Source organism: Medicago sativa, chromosome 3 (genome assembly GCF_051527215.1).
Source record: "Medicago sativa cultivar Bolivia chromosome 3, Bolivia_mono, whole genome shotgun sequence".
In the NCBI taxonomy this organism is placed as follows: domain Eukaryota; kingdom Viridiplantae; phylum Streptophyta; class Magnoliopsida; order Fabales; family Fabaceae; genus Medicago; species Medicago sativa.
Window position 1 is genome coordinate 6435918 of NC_140751.1, and position 17397 is coordinate 6453314.

General features: G+C 32.7%; 1 pseudogene; it reads right to left on the reverse strand.

The window, feature by feature from the left end:
- Positions 1–13511: 13511 nt before the first annotated feature.
- On the reverse strand, positions 13512–14617 carry LOC146935250 (F-box/kelch-repeat protein At3g23880-like; annotated as a pseudogene).
- Positions 14618–17397: the final 2780 nt, after the last annotated feature.

Consider the following 17397-nt stretch of genomic DNA (forward strand, 5'->3'; position numbering starts at 1 on the left):
TTGATACGAATCCTCAGAGATTCATCACGAATCTTCATCATTGAATTCGTACCTTCGCAATTCAAGCACAACGTGCGATCACGAAGGATTTTGCGAGGCAAGAAGAAGAGGAATCGAAGTAAGCTTCGAATCAGTGAAAAAGAAGAAGAGAATACCGATTTATTTTCGGTTTCCAACTCACCAGAAAGCTTTCACAAGGATCTTTGTTCGAATCTCCATTTTAATTCAGGTATTCACCAAAAATCTCTTCGTTTATCATTGCAAGAAGCTCAACGAAGCTCAACGAACACAAATAAACGGTGAATTGAAGAGAAATTTCGAAAAAGGTTCAAAGGATTTCGAACGAAACCCTAAAGATGTGAATCTTCAAAGATTCACCGTTTATTTCTTGAAACGAGGCTTATAATCATCATAAGTGAGTAAAATACTTCAGTTTAGGGTTTCGTTTCAACATATCCAAAAAACTTTCAAAAAGCTTCGAAATCAAACCCTAAAATTTAGATCTGCAAAAATTCACCGTTCATTTCACAAAATCGAGTTCAAATTCATCATCAGCAGAGAAAATAACATAGATTAAAGCCTCGTTTCAAAAAGTGTGAAGAGATTTGAAAAATTTGAGAACCGTAAAGTGTGAGTTTCGATCTACATAGATCTAGGTTTCATTTGCAATTTCTGATGCTTGATTCGTGTTTAGATTGAAAAATAAACGGTGAAAAACTTTAGATCGAAGGGTTTTGGTGTGTTTGAGTGTTAGTTAGGTTTCCGGTGCCGGAATCTTCACCGGCGGCGGTGAAACCCGCCGGAGAAGATGACCAGAAGTCTAGAGAGAAGGGAGAGAACTTGGGACGTAGAGAGAGAAAGGGAAGTGGCAAATGAACTGGACCGGTCACCAGGCCTTTATATAAGCCTTTGGACCGGTCTGGTTCAACTGGTTCGCTCCCCAGACCGTTGGATCTAGGGTTGATCCATCTGGATCAATCCAACGGTCCCTGAACCCCCTGAAGATCCAGGATCCATGTAGGGATGGGTTGGGCTTATGGTTTTCGTTGGTTGTGGGTTTCTTGCTAGTTGCACCCCTGAACTTTGCTTCCTGCACCTCCTGTGTATCAAAATCTTTTGCAAAAAAATTCCAAAATATTTTTCCATGATTTCTTGATGTTTTGGTGTTTTTGCTAATACTTTTACACTGGAAAATTTGATAAAAAAATACATAGACAATTTTAGTGTTATTTCTTGAATTTTGTGTCAAAAAATTGGTGAAAATTGGTTTAATTTTGTTTCTAATTTTTGATGTACACTTGTAATACATGATATGTGTTTCTATAAACTTTTAGCCACTGTTTGAACATGATTTTTTTTTTCTACTTGTGTGTGGAATCTAGTTAGTTGCTTGGCTTGCAAGTCACATTTGTGAATAATTTGTGTAAATATGTCTAAATCCACTTAAGAATGTGAGGCTCATCATGTGGTTTCAATTCTCACTCTTTGAAATAGAATGTATACTTTTAAAATGTATAAGACTATGAGGATTGTGAGCTATATGATACTTGCACTCTATGAGTGAATTCTTAGTCATATTTTGCACTTGGTTTGGGTTTATTTTGTGTTGGATTCCATGCTTTTATTATAGTACCTTTCTTGCCTTATTCTTCTCTATATTATCATGTGCTACTAACCATTTTCTTGTGTTTCATGCCTCATACATCATAAGCATACTCCCTATCACACTTTCTCATCCCATTTCTTTTCATTTTTTTGTCTTTAATTCATTTGTGTGGGATTAAGTTCTCACAAGGAAGTAGTGTGTATCTAGGCCAAATGATGTAACGGACAATGGACTCTAATAATGTACACCGACACAAGCACCGACACATGCACACACACCACTTTAGGTATATAGCTAGAATATGCATGTTTAGATGTATGTTTAGGATTGTATGCTTTAGATGTATGCCTAGGATTTACACTTAGAAAAAAACCAATTTTCCAAAAAATGTGAACAACATCACTCAAACCATTTTCTAAATAAACCTTGGGATCAAAATCCCATTGTAATTTTCCCTTTTATTTTCTTAATCAAATTTCAATGAAAAATAATCATACTTTGACTCTCTTTTGCAAATGACTAATTCCACCTCACATTTTTTTTACAATCTCATGCCCTTGAGGCCTCTTTCTATTCTTCAAAATCCCATTTTCAAACTTAAAATCAACCAACAAAAACAAAAACATTTTTGGAAGAGAACTACGGTGGATTTGATCCCTTAAACGGGTACGTAGGCAGGGAACAAAATTCCTTCAATTCAACTAAAATAAAAATCCAAAAACATTCTTCTCCCTCCAATTCTTCACTTAGAAACTCTTAGGTTTAAATAAATATTTTCAAATAGCATTTAAAAATAAAGCGCGCGCGTAGAAATTAAAGACGGTTCCTATAGGATACTATAGTCGTTATGGGTGCCTAACACCTTCCCGTAGCGAAAACAACTCCCGGACCTCGATTCTCAAGGGTTTTGCTTACTTTTTCCCTTCCCAAGAAAAAATAAGATATCACCGGTTAGAAAGGTTCAAACGTAATCAATGTTTGACACCCAAAAAACCAAGATAAAACACCAATAATTCTTACGGTGGTATATTTATTTTTAACGTTAACCATTATGAAAAATTACTTGCTCTTAAATTTAATTTGAACACGGTGCTGTTTTTTTATTATGCAATCTTGTGGCCTTTTTTTTTTCTAAAGAAATTTTCAACCGTGTGGTTTTAATACTATTTAATGTACAATTGATTGATTTTACTACTAAAGAAATTGTGTTATAATGCTAATAAATATGCAATTGATTGTGTGTTATTTTATTTCCATTATACAATTTTCTGTGTTATAAATTCACATTTCAAATTTGGGATGGCAATTAAAATGCAATCGTGTGTTATTATATTTCAAAAATTAAATTAATATGCAATCGTCTTATAAATGGAAGTTTTCAACCGTGTGTTTTTATTGCTAATAAATATACAATTGATTGTGTGTTATTTTATTTCCATTATACAATTTTGTACGTAATTCACGGGTATAATTTTCAAGCTCGTTTTTTTCGTTTTAACGGTATCGTGTGCTATACTATTTTCAATGTACCTAATTCACATTTCAAATTTGGGATGACAATTAATATGCAATCGTGTGTTATTTTTGTAGACTAAAATTAAAATAATATGCAATCGTGTTATAATGACGTGTATTAAGGGTGAGGAGGTCAAACCTACACATAAATGTGTTATTATGGCCTGTATTAACGGTGAGGAGGTCAAACCTACACATAAATGCTTGAGAAAGAGCGGGGAAAATCTAGGTTAGTTTTAGGGTTAGGGTTAGCTTGACCTGACAAGCTTTAGTAAGTAAGATTGTCGGAAGGGGTCTTGCTTGAGTAACAATGATATAATTAAGAGACTCGGACGAAAGACTAGGTAAAAGACCAAAGTGAAACTAAATAAAAAGTTAAAGGACTAGAAGAGTAATTTAACCTACTAAATACCGTTGATTTTTTTAATCATTCTAGAGTTAAATAAGATATTTTTACGGACACCGAAATTTGATAATTTTTTAGAGACAAAAAATTTATTTATCTAACATTAATATATTTGATTTTGTTTTACTATGCCCTTTGATTTTTGGTCCGTTTGAGTCCCTTAAGTTCATCACTCTCATACAAATTAGTCCCTTCCATCATTTTCAATAAGATTGTTAACTCATATTCTTCCCTCCTCCTATTCATCTTTTTCCCACAACACAATATTAAACAAGGCTAGAAAAACCAGAATAAAACCCAGAATATCTCATATTATTCCATTTTTTTATTCATCTTCTTCCCTTTTCTCCCCTCTTATTCTTCTTAATCTTCATAATGAATAGTAAACAAACCTATACTCATCATACAAACATTTTCATCATCATCATCATCACAATAATCATCATCATAAACCTTCACGAAAGAACCAGAAAAAAATCGATTTCTATCACACCCACAACACGACATTCTCATTTCTTAATCAATCTCAAAAACTTCAATCAAACCAAACCTTAAAAAACAAATATTTAAAGAGAAAGACTTTGTTAATAAACAAAACATTCTCATTTCCACAATATCCTTGATCTTCTTCAACAATAAGATCTTGTTTAGAAGAAGAAAAGACTTCCATAATCAAAGAGAAAAGGTTAGAGAGAAGGGATTGAGTTCGATTGTGCTGGAAGGAAAGGATTGAGTTGTGATTGGGTTTTAGCGAGAGAAACAAGGGATTGAGCTGCAATTTGTGTATGAAATCACAGAGAGTTGCGATTGAGATTGGACGAGACACAATTGGGTTTGCCACTGTTGCCATTGGAGAGACCTTCGATATGGTTCATAGGAAGGAAGGAATGGATTTGAGATAGAGAGAAGGGGTTCCGAAGGGAGAGAAAAGGTGTTGCGAGAGAAAGAAACTTCTAAGATAAAGGAAGGAAAAGAGTCAGAGAGAGAGTTTTTTTTTTTTTTTTGTAAAGGTTGATGAAGGTGATTTTGAAGATGATGAAGAAGATGTTTGAATTAGATGAAGATATGGAAAAAAAATTAGGTTATCATAGTGTACTATTACTTACAATAGACCTCGAATATAAAATGATTTATTTTTTGACAAATAGGTCAAATGACTAAGATTAAAAAAATTAAAGAGGTTTATGGTGGAGCACCTATAATGTTAGTCCAACAACGACATTTGGTGCTAACCCCTTGATGGAAGGGAGTAAAATGTGTAAAAGAGATGAAGTTACGGGACTCAAATGAACCAAAAATTAATTATAGGACCAAAGTGATACAAAAAAATTGTTAAGGGACGAAAAAACAATTTAACCTACTTTTTTTTAGGTTTAAATGTGTAATTGATCCCTGCACTTTCAACAAATTTTGGCATTGGTCCCTGCACTTTTTTTTGTTTGGCATTGGTCCCTGCACTTTGTAAAAATATTGGCATTGGTCCCTGCACTTTTTTTTGTTTGGCATTAGTCCCTGCACTTTGTAAAAATATTGGTATTGGTCCCTGCACTTTGGACAAATATTGGTATTGGTGCCACGTGGCATGAAATGATTGGGATCAATACCAAAATTTTTACAAAGTACAGGGACTAATACCAATATTTTTACAAAGTGCAGGGACCAATGTCAAACAAAAAAAAGTGCAGGGACCAATGACAATATTTTTACAAAGTGCAGGGACCAATGCCAAACAAAAAAAAGTGCAGGGACCAATGCCAAAATCTGTTGAAAGTGCAAGGACCAATTACACATTTAAACCTTTTTTTTAAATAGAAGAGGTTTAAGTTTTGCTAGTAGTCTATTTAGTTATAAAAAAGTTAGACTATAATTTTTTTTTTTTTGAATAAGCTAAAATGAGATACAGTAACACAAAGCATAAAGTCCTCCAAGGACAAGAAGTTCCAGAAAAAACTCTGGAACATTAATAACAGTTACATCAAAATCCTTAGAAAACAGAATGAAACAAAAACAAAAAACAAGTTGGGCACTAAAACAAGCCAGACGCATTAAGGGATTAAACCACCAAAAGTGATAGTCAAAAGCAAAGGTAGTATATTTCGCTTTTGACCACCTGTTTTCCTTGATTTTTGGTAAACAATCGCTGGTTTAAAAATAGTTACTTGCAAGATCAACCAGTAAATCTTAGGACATATTGTGTTTGTTATTTTTCTAGAAAAGGATGAATGTTCTTGATGTTGTTATTGCAGAATATGAATGTAACCGCCGAATTCAACAAGAAAATTGCTTGATAAAAACACGTAAATTGCAAGGAATTTAAAAGAATAAACTTAAATTGTATAAATTGAATGTAAATTGGTACACAGATTCATACATTGTGACTTGTTACTCGTTTCTCTCTGAATGCGGATAGTTTGAGTTTAAGTTTTCTGTATGATTGAATTGTGACCTGTTTTTCCTATGAAAAACTACTATTTATACTAAGTAACTACCTACATAGAAACGATCGAACGTAACTGTTAATAACTACTATAGACATATTTGAATTTCAAACAATGTCTTTCGACAGTAACCGCTGCTTAGCTCCTCAATCTTGCACCAACTTCTCTTCGACTCCTACTTGCTTGTCGAACCAATCACCATAAAGACAACAAATCTCTTTAAGCATATAAATTCGTCCGGCCTGGTGAATCGAACTCTTTAAATTCTCTTCAGAACCCGAGTCAAACTTCATTGACTGCATTTATTGTAGCCTGTCGAAAATACAGGCTAACACCATCAACATGATTGTAACTTAATTTTGTCTAGTAAACGTTGCAATGTTTCCTCCTTATACTTGAAAATTCTTGAATTTTTTTCATTTTCATATAACCCAAACAGTTGAGAGCCAAATTTTTCCATATAAGCCAAATAGTTTTTTCGACAGAATATAAGCCAAATAGTTAAGGGCCAGATTAGCTGCATAACTGAAATGATTTATTTTTTGGGGTTAAATAAGTTTTTCGTCCCTATAAATATAGCGAATTTTGATTTTAGTCCCTAAAAAATTAAACTGGATGTTTTAATCCTCACAAAAAAAATTATTTCGTTTTTGGTCCTTAATTGCCACTTTATGTTCATGTGTCCTTAGCCGATTAAAAATTCTATGCTACCAAGAAATTCAAAAGATTTTCGAACATAATATTCATGAAAATGAAGGATGGTTGCTCGTCAAAGGACCACAATGAAAATTCACATCATGTCCTGAACTAGTGCCTTCAACTTGGAATTCCGTTATAGAAATGCAAAAAGTTATACATATACTTTTTTTTTTTCCCATGGAGGTGGCATGGTAATGTGTTAGTACACCATTTTTTTTTTCTTTGAGAAGAACTAATGGTATATGAAAACATAATATATGCAGGTAAATCATACACCATATAAAATATGCAAAGAATTCTAACATTTTATAATTTGCAGCAACCAACATCAGAATTGTCTTCACGGGTAGCTGCAGCTGCGCATGCTCCCAAGCTGCTCATTATATCTGCCTCAAAGGCTGCTCATTTTTATTACTGTATTAAAATGGCCTGCCACAACCGAAGAACATAGTGACTACCCTATTACTAAGTTCGATGAATCCTATATTGACCTAGGCCGGGTGATGTGGACTACGGAAAACACATCAAGTGAGTCCAAAGTCAAAATAACAAGAAGCAAATTAGTTACAAGTTATGCCTTGTGACTTAAACTTCTCACAAGCCACTCCAGTTTTTCTCTTATGTTCAAATTCGATTTTCCCATTTTCTCAACAATGAGTTGTTCTTCAACTACTCAAATTATCCTAAATCCATTTTCCCAATGTTCCTATTATTTCTTTAGTCCATTAATTAATGAGTATACAATTTACTTGTAAAGCTTTGGAAATGAATGAAAAGTATGCTGCATAACAACGACGATTTTCCCTGTTGCATTCAACCATTCTGGTTCTACCATTAATTAGTAATTTCGGCACATAATATAAGCACTACATAAATGATTAGAGTACTACTTATATGCTAAAATTGTGTTTTTACCTATATTTCATCACATAATTAATAAAACTTAGTTTCAGAAACAAAGGGAGCCAACAAGGTATAATAACCCGGAAAGCTATGTTTCCTATCCATTAGGAAAGGGGCACCTAAACTCTAAACTTGCACCGTATCCTAAACTTTCTATCAATTTGTGTTAAAATAGCAAAAGGAAACAATCTGTTTCATATCCATTAGGCTCCAATGTTCTTACGTAAGGGCGAGGCATTGATCAATTTGTTTTATTTCAATTAGGTTCCATTATAATGAGTAAGATAACCCAAATCCAACTTTTCTATATCCAAATTTTCTTTGTCAAAAACAGTGAAACAATTTCAGTTGTAACGAACACATTCAATCTAAACAGCATGATGATATGCTATCAATATCTATATTCAGCAAGTCAAACTCAAGTTCATATTTTGGACAGTATGTGGACTTCAATTTGGTCTCTACGCTCTTGGCAGAAGTATTTGTCAGCAAATGGCATCATCAACTAAACAATGACTCTGATTGAGGCAAAATACATCCATTCACCAATGAAAAATTCTCCATTACTAAAATCTCAAACGCGCGCATATATAAACTTGTTTATTTTGGAATTGTGATGTCTAACTAATTAAAAAGGAAATATTTACATAGTTATATGCAAAAGCATACCTCCTTATCTGAATAAATAGCAGATTCTATAGACGTGTTGCAATCACACTCAGTTTCAGTCTTCAACCCTTTTGTTGTTTACATTTTAAAAAAATATTCTTTAATTTCAATGTACCAAACATAGACACATCTCACATAGACAGAACACACATGAAAATGAAGGATGGTTGCTCAACAAAGGACCACAATATATGCAGAAAGTATTACATTTATTTTTTTTCTCGTTGGAGGTGGCATGGTAATGTGTTTGTACACCATTTTTTTCTTCCTTGAGAAGATGTTTTAGTACAACTAATGGCATATGAAAACATAATATATTCAGGTAAATCATATATCATATAAAATATGCAAAAGAATTCCAACATTTTATAATCTCAGCAACCAGCATCAGAATTGTCCAAGACAAACTCCGCATCAATAAAAAAAAAGGCATATTCTACAATAACAAACACATTTAACTGGTTGATAAATAAAAAAAATAACATTTAATTTATCATATTTTGTTGTCATCACGGGTACATGCTCCCAAGCTGCTATATCCGTTTCAAAACTTGCTCACTTTTATTACCGTATCAAAATGGCCTGCCATAAGCGAAGACCGTAGGTACCATCCTTTTACTACATTCGATGAATCCTATTGACATAGGCCGGGTGTCGTGGACTACGGAAAACACATCAAGTAAGTGTTTTGCAACCTTTGTACAGGTCACAATAACAAGAAGCAAATTAGTCACAAGTAATGCCTTGTGACTCAAACCTCTCACAAGCCACTCCGGTTTTTCTCTTCTGTTCAAATTCAATTTTCTCCTTTTCTCAACAATGAGTTGTTCTTCAACTACTCAAATTCTCCTAAATCCATTTTTCCAATGTTCCTATTTAGTCCATTAATGAGTATACAAATTTAAGGGAACCAACAAGCTAATCTAAATTTGCACAATATCCTAAATTTGTGTTAAAATAGAAAAAGGAAACAATTTGTTTCATATCCATTAGGTTCCAATGTTCTTATGGAAGGGCGAGGCGTAGACCAATTTGTTTAACAATTTGGTTTATATCAATTAGATTCCATTATAATGAGTAAGATAACCCAAATCCAACTTGTTTGCATCCAAAATTTCTTTGTCAAAAATAGTGAAACAATTTCAGTTGTAACCAACATATTCAGTCTAAACAGCATCATGTTACGTTATGCTATCAATATCTATATTCAGTAAGTCATTACTACGAGGACACACATCATGTACCTGGAACAAAATGTACATTGAAACTCTAAACAAGGCATTAATTAAATCTGCAACAAAATGTACCTGGCTTACATTAACTCTGAGGGATTCTTTTTTCTATCTCAACAATCACACTGACCAGGGGCATGATCAAATATGATTTGTTCGCTTCACAATGTATTGTGAAAGATTTCATGCAAACATTATGAAATTCAGGCAGCTCAAAGCAGTCATTCTAACAATATACTAATGACTTGGCATAACATCTAAGTTGATATAATATGAAACGCATCTCTAACAAACAAATAAATTAAAAATAACCAATTTCTCAGGCTATATATTCAAATGAACATTAATTGACAATGATCCTTGAAGTAACCACTATAACAAGTACAAAATAAATATTTTAAACAGAAATTAACATATAGGTTCTGGTTAATCTCATGCTCAAGTGACACAGAACCACATCTACATTTTAGCATTAAAAACAAGGTGATATCAAACTCTCAACGCAGACTTCACACGTGTTTTCAAACTCAGTAAACTTATAAGTACCATTTCTAGAATTGTAAAAAATCAACTTCTGTTGGAACTTGTGTTGGGGGTCTGCTGCAATAACTTGACCAAGAAGATGATGAAGATGAATACGATGAAGTGTGCACATAAATTCCGAAGTTTGTTGTATATCTTGATTGTTGAGAAGAGGCTGCTGCATTTGAAACCTGAAAAGTTTAATAGTTATGCATGTACTTGTGTTGGGGGTCTGCTGCAGTAACTTGACCAAGAAGATGATGAAGATGAATACGATGAAGTGTGCACATAAATTCCGAAGATTGTTGTATATCTTGATTGTTGAGAAGAGGCTGCTGCACTTGAAACCTGAAAAGTTTAATAGTTATGCATGTAAACTCAAAGCGTATGGGGTTGCCATACTAACCTTTAGGTTCGATTCGCCCCCACCAATAACTGTATATTGGATGCAATAAGGAATGACCGGCGAATCCCCTTCAGGATACTATGAGTTCCTTGACGTGTATTGCACAACCACACCAAGCGTATCTCCTAACAGTATTTTACAGATTTATGGTTCCAGCAATTCACTCATGCATTAGAGAATTGATGGATGATTTAGAGTAAGAGAATGATGGAGAATTATGTTGTTAATGTAACAAAATTCTGTCCAAAATTGTGTGTTGTTGTTATTGTTGTGTATCCAACTAATGCCCAAATGACAAGCATTTATAGTGCATTATATGACTCTTCACATGAGAGAAGACACCCCTTTGACTTGAATCAATGCTATGATTCATTAAGCACCCCTTTGCCAAAGGTTATGATCATATACACTTGAATCAATGTTATGGTTCATTAAGCACCCTTTTGCCAAATGTTATAACCATATACACTTGAATCAATGTCATGATTCATTATCTATCAATCAATAATAATGTTCCAATGTATATGAATGATTCCCATGAAGAGTTACAACTTTTGGTTCTAAAGTGATTACATTATTTTGGAAATCACCAACAATCCCCCACCATTTTCAAAATACTAAATCACATAAATCCGGAAATTCCATGCCTTCAGATAATGGTATCTCGCGATTTGAACCATTACTTAGTAAGTTAAGTTTTCGCTCATTCCCAAATAGTATGGTAGGCAAGCTTTGAACCAACTATTCATTAGAACAAGTGTGCATAACTTACACATAGAATCTCGGTACCATTGATAAAGAGACTTGTAAAATGACACATTAAAAAGGCCTTGTGTCATATATCCCTTTTCATGAGAATTTAAGAGTCAAACCCTTGAACTCCGTGAAGCGGCCAAACTTCATTCTCACATAGGTAGACTATATCGGGAATGCTCCATAAGTATGCATTCCAGCAAATATATGCTATATGTCCATTAAGAGGAAAACCTCATCCTACCTTTTTTCTTCTTATGGTCCAAGTACTTTTACCCCTTGGGATGTTATCTATCGTCAAGTACTTCAATCATTCTAATAGTGTACTTTCACCATTGAACCCAAGACTTGATACTACTCAAGTGTGGGTTGAGTTTCCACCATTGGTGATCAATTAGATTTGGGTTTGTACCACATCCCTAATAATGTCTTCAATGTATTCAACATCATTTCCAAGACATCATTCCTTGTCAATCATTTCGTCAAATAATTGCAAGATTTTCTTTTAACTTTTATAAACTTTGAATATTAAATTCTTCACATAGATTTTTAATTCTCATAGCTATGTCTATGGATCAACTTATATACTCTTGATAGTATTTACCAACTATCATCAAACCATGACACTTTTGTCAATTGAGTATATTGTAATAATACATAAACTTTTATGTCGTTACACCTTTGCTATAACAATATTTAACATGCATTTCAATTTGATCTTCAATTTTTATTTTATATCTAGCCAAGATATATCATAAATTGAATGCATTAAACATACATAACAAAATAAAACTTGATCATAAAAGAATGTCATAACCAAACTTCATAAGATGGGATTAAACATGTAAGTCATATACTTCACATAAAAAAAATAAATAAACAATGAACCAAAATCATTAATATTCTCTATGACTTTCTTCCATGAACATATATCAACTTACAATAATTCAAAACATACCCAAATTATTTTAATGTCATGATAAACAAGAAATTAACCATTACTTTTCATATTATCATGTACATATAATATCAACACAATATTAATGATAATGATTTCTCACACAAAGTAAATAATATCATTAAAGCAACCACTTGATATTTTGACAATTTATCTACACTACTTTCATAAATAAAATAGTGTTTAAACATTCTTAACATATTACTATACTCATCAAAATTCATATACTTGAACAATTTCTAAATCATGTATATATATGTCACCACATGTTAAATCTAACATATTCATATTTACTTAGATACTATACACATGCATTTAGAACACCAAATATTTCATAATAGGTAATCACACATTATCTCATGTTCAAATTAACATCAAACAGATTTCAAACGATAAATTTCATCCATACCAAAATTTATCATGCATATATTATCTACAACCACATGTAAATTTAACATAAACACATCACATATGAAATATTTATCCATAAATTTCCACAACATATGTTCATAAAAGGAATTTGTTTACCGTTCACCGTAGTCATGGATGAAAATGTAAACTTTCATCTCTCCCAAAATTGCAGCCATTAATCACAAGTAAATCATAAATCGAACCTAAAGATTGTTGGAACTTGTGTTGGGGGTCTGCTGCAATAACTTGACCAAGAAGATGACGAAGATGAATACGATGAAGTGTGCACATAAATTCTGAAGATTGTTGTATATCTTGATTGTTGAGAAGAGGCTGCTGCACTTGAAACCTGAAAAGTTTAATAGTTATGCATGTAAACTCAAAGCGTATGGGGTTGCCATACTAACCTTTAGGTTCGATTCGCCCCCACCAATAACTGTATATTGGATGCAATAAGGAATGACCGGCGAATCCCCTTCAGGATACTATGAGTTCCTTGACGTGTATTGCACAACCACACCAAGCGTATCTCCTAACAGTATTTTACAGATTTATGGTTCCAGCAATTCACTCATGCATTAGAGAATTGATGGATGATTTAGAGTAAGAGAATGATGGAGAATTATGTTGTTAATGTAACAAAATTATGTCCAAAATTGTGTGTTGTTGTTATTGTTGTGTATCCAACTAATGCCCAAATGACAAGCATTTATAGTGCATTATATGACTCTTCACATGAGAGAAGACACCCCTTTGACTTGAATCAATGCTATGATTCATTAAGCACCCCTTTGCCAAAGGTTATGATCATATACACTTGAATCAATGCTATGGTTCATTAAACACCCTTTTGCCAAATGTTATAACCATATACACTTGAATCAATGTCATGATTTATTATCTATCAATCAATAATAATGTTCCAATGTATATGAATGATTCCCATGAAGAGTTACAACTTTTGGTTCTAAAGTGATTCCATTATTTTGGAAATCACCAACAACTTCCATGTCCTTCCGTTTGTAGACTTCAACAACACTTGACCATCCTCAAACATATGTACTACTTTGATATTGGTATGAGATGTGGGAAGATCTTGCATGTAAGAAATAGTGAACAATTTAGTCCACGAGTCTTTATTTCCATGTTCCTTCATAACCCAAACAGCACGATTAATATCCATGCATAAACAATCCCTCAACACGCTCATGTGCAAATGAATATATCCATTTACCGCTTCATAATCAGGAGTTAAGAAAACTTCTTTATAAGACTCGTTCTCCAAATCAACAGAAACAATACAATGTTGAATTTTGTTATCATACTTTTTAGCAACCAACCAATTGATCGTGGGGCTCACAAATTTTCCAAAATGTTGCAAAGCAACACAATCAAAAGGGAATGTTTGAATGCTTTTCCAATAATTGGTGCCCAAACTATGAACCTTCACTTCATGGTTGTCAACAAAACTACGACTGCTATGACGTACGCGTAAAACAACCACCACCTTGTAATTATCAGTAATAGGATAATGGATGAAGCCATACAGCTGTACATAATGAGTTTGTGGCTCTTGAAGAGGGGGCAATTCCATAAATTTTCTAATGGAAGGGTTGAACAATCGAAAGCTAAGGAGGCCGTTATAATCCTTTGCAAGAAAACAAAGAATGCCATTGCACGAGCCAACAAAGAAAACATAAGGGTAACGAAAATCAAGCTGTGCGATGGGGTTAGCTGTAACATTGGCGAAAATGGAGTCAAGTGGGTAAGACTTGAGAACATACTTGTCTATAGAGTAGGGTAACTAAGGTGTGGACAAGGCTCACAGTTGATAAGCGATGTTGTTCCTTAGCAAATTTGGGGTCAGAGATTAGAGAGTTCCATGACTTGCAAACACACCGAAATTGCACGAGGAGTTTCACTGGTAGCCTACAGAGGATTTCTGGAATGAGATCGAAAGGAAGAGTGGGAAGTGTCCGTGATGTTAGGGTTCCGATTAGTTGCTGCCTTTTAGTGGCGATTGTTTCACCCATCAATGATGGAGAAGAAACTGCATCGTGTTGGTGTTTGCTCTGGCTATTGATGTTAGTAGCAGCGATGTGTGTGAAAAAGAGAAGCAAGAGAGGTTAGATATGCAGAAGCGATTAGGGTTTCGGGGTGCTTTTTGTGTGAAAGATATGTGTGGCTCTTTGACTTTTATTTTACTAAATAAGCTAAAATACTATTTTGGCCCCTTAACTATTATTACCAATAAAGAGAGATAGTTTTCTTTTCTTAACTGATTAATTATTTGCGGGTGGTTCATGGATTTCAGTTTTTAATAAAAAGGTCAAATCGTTTAAATTAACAAAATTTAAATAGGTTTTTGATGGACCGCTTGTTATGTTGGTCGGCCTTTGATATTCGAGGTTAATTATTGGTAAAAGGGGTCTTACTTGAGTAACAATGATATAATAAATAGACTCGGATGGAAAACTAGTTAAAAGACCAAAGTGAAACCAAATAAATAATTAAAAGACCAAATGAGTAATTTAGCCTACTAAATACCTTTGATCTTTTAATCATTCTAGAGTTAAACAAGATTTTTTTTTACGAAGAACGAAATTTGATAATTTTCTAGAGACGAAAAATTCATTTATCCAACATTCAATATATTTGATTTTGTTTTATTGTGTCCTTGATTCTTTTTTTTTCCTTTCAAAATTAAGGGTGTGGATTCCCTCAAAAAATTAAGGGTGTGGATAAATTAGACTTATAGCCCATACAGCTCAACCTTCATCAGACTCAGGTCGTACTAAACTTTTTTTTTTTTGGCTAAATTGGCCTTTTCCTCTCTTAACTATTTTTTTTATCACTTTGGCCTCATAATTATTTTTTGGTCCGTTTAAGTCGCTTAAGTTCATCTCTTTTATACAAATTATGTTGAAATAAAAATCTTTTTATGAATGTTTTAATGATAACAAACCTTATGAAATAAACACTAAATTTTATGAATGGTGATCTACTGATGTTTTCACTTAAGTCTTTTCACAGACGTAGACAATAAATAATACCAAACCAGTAGCATTACAAGCTCTAGAAGATATAACAATTGTTTGAATTAAAAGAGTGTTGAGTGAAGATTCAACATTGATTAATTGATTCATCATTGTCACCACATGGTTTTCAACAATGCCTTAAAGATTCAAGGAAGCAAAGACATGTCTAAACTAAAACATCTCAAAGATATTTAATGGACAAGAAACATATAGTGTGCAATCACCAAGAGGAATTATGAGAAAAATTGTATCATCAAAAAAACAATTTATGATAGAGTTTTGGAATTGTATTTGTACTTTTTACACCACTAAGTAATAATTGACAATGCACTCACCCTCTAGAGTTTTTCAAAAACAAATCCTATGTGTGAAATAGTGTAATTAGGATATCTTTGTATTTCTTTATACAAGAAAAGTATATTTATGTCACTAACCATAAAACTTAACTACACTCGTTTGTGCACATTGTAAGTACAAAGCACGATCCTCACCACACATAAATTTCACTCAAAAGAATTTGCAAGATTAGGCTATACTTTTGATCCAAAAATCATCTCATGTGATCTTTACTAGTTCTATATCAAATTACAAAAATATTCCTATTTGATATAAGAAAAGACCTCTCAAAATTTTGTTTTGAAAATAACTAAATATGTGAAGTTTTTGTTCTAGAAAAATAAGTCAAGAGTAATTATCTTTTCAAAGAAATTAATTAAAACTCTCTTGAATTTCTTCACATATATTTATTTGGAATCTTATCAAAACTACAAGTCTTATGTCTTTGTAATAGATAAGTATTATCCAAAAGTCATTTGAGTTTATTTTTAAAAGCTTAAGGAAGATTCTTTAAAATCGTTTCAAAAAAATTCTTTATTAAAGAGTTCAAAAGGAAAAACCTCAAATATCATTTATGTAAGGAATGATCATAAAATTATTTTTGACATGAGTTATCTTGTTCAAATAAAAAAATATTTCAATCATGTCGCGTCATTTTTCGGAGATCAATGCTATTTAATTAGCTTTTGACTCACTATTTTATTTCACGACTTTGAAAAATTTTATTTAAATTGGGGGGTCCGGGGGTTGGTTATATTTAAGGAAGGTATTAGCACCCTAAATATTCGTAGTACTCTACGAGAACCTCTTGATTTTATTTAAATTTTTGTGCTATAAACTTGCTTGCTTTTTAAAAAAAAAAAATGAAATTTTGAAATGATTAAAAAAGGAAGACCTAATTATCTACATTTTATTGATTTGGAAGGACTAGTGTCCTCTGCCTACGTACCCGTGAGGGATCAAAACCTCATAGTTCGGGTTTAAGAAAATGACGTTTGATTTATTTTGGTGTTTTTTATTAATTTTGAAAAAAGGTTTTAAAATAAAAGCCAAGTGGCAAATGAGTATTTGTTTGTATTTTTTATATTGAAAGAAAGATGACTCAAAGCATGATTAAAATTGATTTGATATTTGATTAAGAAAGAAAGTAAAAAGAACGATCACTTGATTGAAAATCAAGGTTTATTATGAAAATATTTTTATGATTTTTGTTATTTGAATGTTTTTGTTGTTTTGGAATAATAAATGAAAATTAAACTAACGGAGCAATAAAAATAAAAGCGCGTGGATTTTTGTAGTGACGTTGGGTCACCACAAAATCCCTAATCTAATTTTTTTGTATTTTTTGACATATATAAAGCGGTAAAGAAATAAAAGACACACACACACACACACACATACTTACTTTTCTCGTTTATATTTACATTGGACCTAAATACATTCTAATTGCTGGAAAATAAATGACAATAATTAAAATGCTAAATAAAAATAAAATAAAATGCTTA